General features: G+C 32.7%; 1 long non-coding RNA gene across 2 annotated transcripts; it reads left to right on the top strand.

Moving 5' to 3' along the window:
- The first annotated feature begins 2,154 nt into the window (after positions 1–2,154).
- Positions 2,155–6,650, top strand: LOC110802892 (uncharacterized). Of its 2 annotated transcripts, none has more exons than XR_002537343.2 (6): positions 2,155–2,557; positions 2,660–2,740; positions 3,261–3,554; positions 5,154–5,292; positions 5,385–5,466; positions 6,422–6,650. It is a non-coding gene; the product is annotated as an uncharacterized lncRNA (long non-coding RNA). The 2 variants fall into 2 exon arrangements; XR_002537342.2 differs by having other exon boundaries at positions 2,656–2,740.
- Positions 6,651–6,885: the final 235 nt, after the last annotated feature.

Below are 6,885 nucleotides of genomic sequence, written 5' to 3'. Positions count from 1 at the left end.
GACCTTAGCTGATAGCTAATCCAAACTCTAATTACGTAGGCAGTATTCCATATATGCATATGCATGCTTGAATTACTCAAACTAGCTAGTAAGGTACAAGAAAGCATTGAAGAGTCATCAAAATAAGTACTCGTAAAGGACTAAAAACCCCAAAGCATTAGTACAATGATTATTCTATCCAATCTATACCTAGTATTTAAAAACTCAAACCACCAAATCCACATGTCAACAACTTCAAACTCATATAGCCACGTGGCATTATCTAAGCGTGGCATTATCTAAGCTAGCTTCATCTTTATTTTATTTTTTATATTTTAAAAGAAAAAAATATCTAAATTTGTCTATGCACTCTTTCATTTCATCTCCCTAATGCCCAATTTCCCAACATTACGTTAAAAAACGTTCCACCTTCATCTTCCCCTTCCTCCTCTAATCAATTTCTTACTTTTCCTCTCATTAATATTTAAACATTAATTACCATGTAAAATAAATCCCTTAGATACTTTAATATCATAAAGCAATGGTTTCATGATATCAAACCCCTAATTAAACTTTAAAAATAATGAAAAAAAAAACCATTCCAACCGATGAGTAACATCAAATTTTTACCTTCAAATCCAATCCCATAACCTTTTTCTCTTCTTTAGTAACCTCCATTTACAAATTTAATCCCTCCAAAAAACAATAACTTCTTTATTAATATCATCCGTTACTTTTTTTCAACCATAATCACTCATTGATCTTAGCTCTAAATGAAATTCTAACTGTATTTAATACTATGTAGATCAGTTACATCATTGTATTGGTCTATATATATTTTTTAAATCCACTTGGTTCAAGTAAACTCGAAAATCCTTACGGGCATGGGCTACTATTGCGGCTTAATTGATACGGCCAGTGAGTAATCTTAAAATACATGTTCTGTTTTGATTTTTTATTATTCGTTTTTTTCTGATTTAATGTGGATGGGTCATTTGCAGTTGCAGTAGTTCAATGGGTCAAAGAAATTATTTGCTAATATTTTGGATTATCAATTAGCGATTGTGTTTATCTGCATTTTTTTTTGCTAACATATATATTTCCTCCATTTCTTTAACTTGCACCTTTTTTCTTTTAGAGAAGTTGCACAATTTCCTTTTATGATATGTTTTCATATGTTTTTGGTTTGTTTACATAATAAATATCCATTTCATCCTTAATTACATTTCAAATTTACCATTGTTACTTAACTTTCTTCCTCTCTTTTGTTTGTTATCATATGGGTAATTTTGATGTTTGAAACTTTTCTTAATCTTTATGTCCAAGCCAAATGGTGCAAGTAAAAAGAAACGGATGAAGTATACGATTCTCAATTGAATATTTTGTAAAGATAATTTCATATTAAAGAAAATTAGGTGGGACTCCAACAAATTGGACTTTCCTAATCAACAAAGAATGTATATATATTTTTTCCGCTAATATCTCTTATCAATAACTTGGTCTTGTATAGTCAACAGATGTGTATGTGAAAAGAGTGGAGCTACGATGAAAAAGGTCAGGTGAAAATTTATATAATCGGGTCCTCAATGCATTGTTTTAAAGATATACCCAATTTTTATTAATTAATATGGAGTAAGAAACTTTACCAAATTATTTCCCTCAAAAAAAAACGTTACTAAATTGTTAATCTTACGATAAAATTGAAGACTAAACGAGTAGGGTTCAAAATACATAAAAAAAAATCCATCAATTTAACCACTAATCCACATATTTTCTCTCTCTCTCTCTCTCTATATATATAGTGAAAATAGTATAACGAAATATCAATTTCGGGACCCCGTTTTTAGGACCTTGTGTTGTCGTCCAACTCACACACCAAGAACCACCCCTGGATGTGAAAAGTATCACCATTTTACAAGTGCTTGACAATAATTTCGTTACTATTCACTAGAGGAAAAATCGTCATGTGCTTCCCTTCAAGTGCGGCTCATTTAGTAAATTGGCAGCACTTGAGAGCATGAAAAAAAAACATTTTCACAAGTGCGGGCTCATTTTAAAAATTGGCAGCACTTAAGTTCAAGTGCAGGCTCATTTTAAAAATTGGCAGCACTTAAGTTCAAGTGCGGGCTCATTTTAAAAATTGGCAGCACATAAGATTTCTAAAATATTGCAAAAAGAAAATAAATAAAAAATTCTCAAATCAGAAGAAGCTCCTCGACTCTTCTCCCTCTTCGTCTTCACCTTCGTTTTCTCTCTTCTCTGTCGTCGCCGTCGCTTCTTCACCGCCGGAGATTATCGCCGAACCTCTCCGTCGTCGCTGCTTAGTTGTTCATTGATGTTGTGGGGTTGATTGTTGCAATAGCTCCACTATCCATCTCACTTGTCTCTGCTTCTCTCTCATCCTCTTTCTTCGTTGCTAATGTTCTCCTTCCTCCTCTTTTCAATTGATGATGGTCTTCCTTCGAGGCTCTCCACCTCCACATTTGCTTCTCTACATGTGTTGATCTCGACGCCGACACCCTGATTTCCGCCATTGATTCCACCTCTCTTCCTCTGCCGCTAGCTGCTTCTCTCACAGGTTAATTAAATAACCCTAAATTTATTGATTTTATTTTTTTTTAATTTTTGAATCCTTGTTAGTCGTTGGTTATTTGTTGATTTATGTGTTATCATTAGGCAGGGATGAAGAATGGACCAGAAGCTTGAGTCACCCTAATTTGAAGAAATCGTTCAACTATTCTGCTGAATTCAAATTGCCCATGTAATTTTTCTTTCTCTCCCTGTGATTTAATCTACGTTTTAGTTCCAATTCATATGTATATTTCAATTCCAATTCATCTGTGGATTTCTCAGTTATCAAATTCCCCAATTTATGCTTAATAAATTATCAACCGAATTTCTATTGTGCTAAAGAACAGAAATATAAAGAATTGGGTTTATATTTTTAACTTTTTATAATTATTTCTGCTAAAGAATTATGCTGAGTTTCAATTTATTTAATTTTTAGTTTCTTGAAAATTAGCTAATGATAATTTACTTTACATTATATTATGCATTAAAGTACTCGTTGAACTTAATTGGCAGTGTAATGCTCCTAGCAGGTTTCCCCAGTTGAATTGATTCTTTCTTAGGAAGCAAAAATTTCAATTGTTAAGGACAACAGATTGTGATTGTAATTATGATAGGTTGTCTAATACTAGTAGAAAAACATTAAATGTGATTGTGTAGGTTGTAATTGTGTTTAATTTGAATTGTTTGTTTCCTGTTGTTGATTTGGGCAGGTTAGTGGGAATTTATTTGGGCATGTTAATGGAAAGGACCGGTTGATTGTCACCCCTACTGTTAATTAATGAGAGGTTGAAGGTATTGCCGAGACCTGGAAGCGGAGCTTGGAGGAGTGTGGTGATATTGAGAATGTTAAGACCCTTGATGTGCATTTCTACATCACTTGGTTACCTTTGGTATTGTAAAGAAGGATGATGTTGGTCTGTATCGAAAGCTTGTTGTCGGGTCTTCTTGGAGGAAGCAGAAGACTAAGCTTGTTGTTTCTCTTGGCTTAGGTGATAACATGCCCGGTAAGAAATATATCTTTAATCTCTTCTTTTACTACGAGAATTCGTTTGTTCGGCCATGATTTATATTATGAGTTTATGTGAAATGTCTTATTTTTTAAGAGGAACTTATGTCATAGTATTCACAGAATCCTAATGAAATAATGAACATGGTTTTTATTTCTATTAGTATGTAAAGATCTCTTTTATTTAGATAATATTGTTTCTGGTAAGGGTGTTGGGAGTTAAGTTAAATGGTTTGCATGTATTAGCTACATTGTTGAAGGATCCAAGAATGTGTTGGATGCGGTTGATTAACTTAATTGACGCTGTTAATATCTAGGTTTGAATTTTCCGTGAGTTTCTCTCCCTTTCTAGTTTCTACTCTATAAAGCTATTTTAAAATCGGCTAATTGTTAGAATAATGCATTTCGGTTAATGGGGAATTTTTCATTAGGTTTATACTAGATTTGATTTAGGGTAATTTAATCATAAGTATGATAACTTGCAATTACTACAGTTATTAAATATATAAGGTAGGTAGTGAAATCATTCATAATTATACGCAATACTTGATGTTTAAACCCTTCTATATCGCTCGCCTTTTATGCCTCTTGTATGTTGTGAGTACCCTGGTTGAGAAAAGGATAAGTTGAGTTGTTTTGCAAGGATTGACTGTAGATTTCATATAACAGAACTTATGTGGCGATTTTTTTATTTTCCATAAGTCACTAACGCACCCTTGACTGGCTAATTAATCTCTTTCTGAATTTCAATAATTCATCATCTTATCTTTCAAGATGGCAACTTCTTCTTTCTTCTGTTTTCCCCTAACCCTTCTATGTTTCTTATTAAAATGACATGTTCATTGCTTAACATGTTATGCCTCCCAACCCTGCTATATTTCTTATTAAAATGAAGCATCTTCTGTTAACTTTAGCATTTTGAAAATGAGATTATATCAGTGCTTGGTAAAATATTACAACAACCTTTAGAATGAAATTGAGATGTCTTTACCCAACTTGCAATCCTATGTAAGCTGAAATGAAAATCACTTTTTGTTGGAAAATCGGATATCATATCCAATGAAAGGAGCTAAGTGTGAGGTTTCTCATAAGCTTGGTCATGAATTGACATTAGCTGCTAATTAAATCTACTAACCAGGTGGTCATCAGGCTACTGGCTGCTCTGAATAGCAACCTTAAACAGTAATCAGTGAGGAGATTTTGAATTGCAACCTTAATAAGTAATCAGTGTGGTGTTTTTGTTAGGGGATATGCAATCCTACATCAGGCAACAGATCAGCAGCAACAACATATCAGAAGCAGCATATCAGAGAAGCAGTTGTGAAACTGATCTGCTGCTACTTCTGATCTGCTGTTGCAGATCTGTTGTGAGCAGACCAAAACCAGCAACATATCATATCAGCAGTTCTGAATCTTATATGTTCCTACTTATGATATGCTGCTACTGCTACTTTTGATATGATGTTCAAGCCCAATATTGTTTCTCACTCTATTAAATCTCTTTCTCGTTTTTCATAATCTACATGCTCCAATTTGCTTTGCATTTGAATTTTGGTTAATAAAATAGACTGACTACTGGTTTTCTTGTTTTGTGAAGAATCTTTTCAATGTTGAAAATGATCCAGTCAAGAAAAAATATTTCTAAAAGTTGTGGGCATAAGATTCAGGGATTTCAAGGCTAAGTTAGTGAGTTGTTGGATTACTAAAACGAGACAGAGAGTTTGAAATCAGTGAAGGTAAATGATTTCAATTGTTATATATTTTTATTAGTTGTTATTAGCTCAAAAACTTACATTTGTCTTGCATGCATTTTATTTGTGACACCAAGGGTGGACAACAAACGGGCAATACGTAGTGCGGCTACTACGTGATGAAGTTCATGTACGATATAGTCACAAGATCTCGAAAAGGTACACATTATACTATAACTGTATATAACTTGACTAAAAGTACGTGAGAATGAGTCTTTGAAACATAAAACTAAGTGTATTAAACATAGAAAGATTTTAAAATACTAATTTAAGTTCATTAGTTGAAAGTTGGGACCGAAATTAGCCATTTTAGTCAAAACGTGACCGATAATGAACCAACGAAGCTTAAATGTGCATAACTTTACCAAAATAGTGAGAATGAGTCTTTAGAACATAAAACTAAGTGTATTAAACATGGAAAGACTTTAAAATACTCATTTAAGTTCATTAGAAGAAAGTTGGGACCGAAATTAGCCATTTTAGTCAAAACGTGACCGATAATGAACTAACGTAGCTTAAATGTGCATAACTTCACCAAAATGTTGATAATGAGTCTTTGAAACATAAAACTAAGTGTATTAAGCATTTAAAGACTTTAAAATACACATTTAAGTTCATTAGTTGAAAGTTGGGACCGAAATTAGCCATTTTAGTCAAAACGTGACCGATAATGAACTAACGTAGCTTAAATGTGCATAACTTCACCAAAATGGTGAGAATGAGTCTTTGAAACATAAAACTAAGTGTATTAAGCATTGAAAAACTTTAAAATACACATTTAAGTTCATTAGTTGAAAGTTGGGACCGAAATTAGTCATTTTAGTCAAAATGTGACCGATAATGAACTAACGAGGTTTAAATGTGCATAACTTCACCAAAATGGGTGGGAATGAGTATTTGAAACATAAAACTAAGTTTATTAAACATGGAAGGACTTTAAAATATTTATTTAAGTTCATCAGATGAAAGTTGGAACCGAAATTAACCAATTTTATTATTATACGGTTCATTATTTATTTGTTATGAACAAATTAAGTCTTAATTTATTGTACGATTCAATATTTATAATATAACTAAAGTTTACATATATTTTTTGATGGTCCATCTTTTTAAGGTATTCAATAATCTGAGGGAGCGGCCTTTCACCTTTGAGGAGATAGATGAAGTTCGAGAAATGTTGGAAAACTTTATTACCAATGATTGTCTTTGATATTTTCTTGTACTGAATCTTAAATTATGGATGCTAGCTAGTTTTCATATGATTGTAATGTAACCGACTTTTATATTTACAATTATATACTATTTAATTTAATTATCTATATAATTGGATACTTTTTATATGACGTATGGAGGTTAATCAGTAGCGTGGTCCAATTGTAATATGTAGCAGGAAAATCGGTTATACAACAAATATATCAAGTGCGGCTCATTTATAGGCCAAGTGCGGCTCATTTTATGCTTGTGCTGGCCATTTCTATGTCAAGTGCAGGCTCATTTTTAAATTTGACAGCACCAGATATGTCACGTGCGGGCTCATTTTCAATATTGGCAGCATCAAATATGTCAAGTGCGGGCTCA

Source organism: Spinacia oleracea, chromosome 4, assembly GCF_020520425.1.
Source record: "Spinacia oleracea cultivar Varoflay chromosome 4, BTI_SOV_V1, whole genome shotgun sequence".
NCBI lineage: Eukaryota > Viridiplantae > Streptophyta > Magnoliopsida > Caryophyllales > Amaranthaceae > Spinacia > Spinacia oleracea.
The sequence above is the reverse complement of the archived record's forward strand: the minus strand, read 5'-3'. Positions and strand labels throughout refer to the sequence as shown.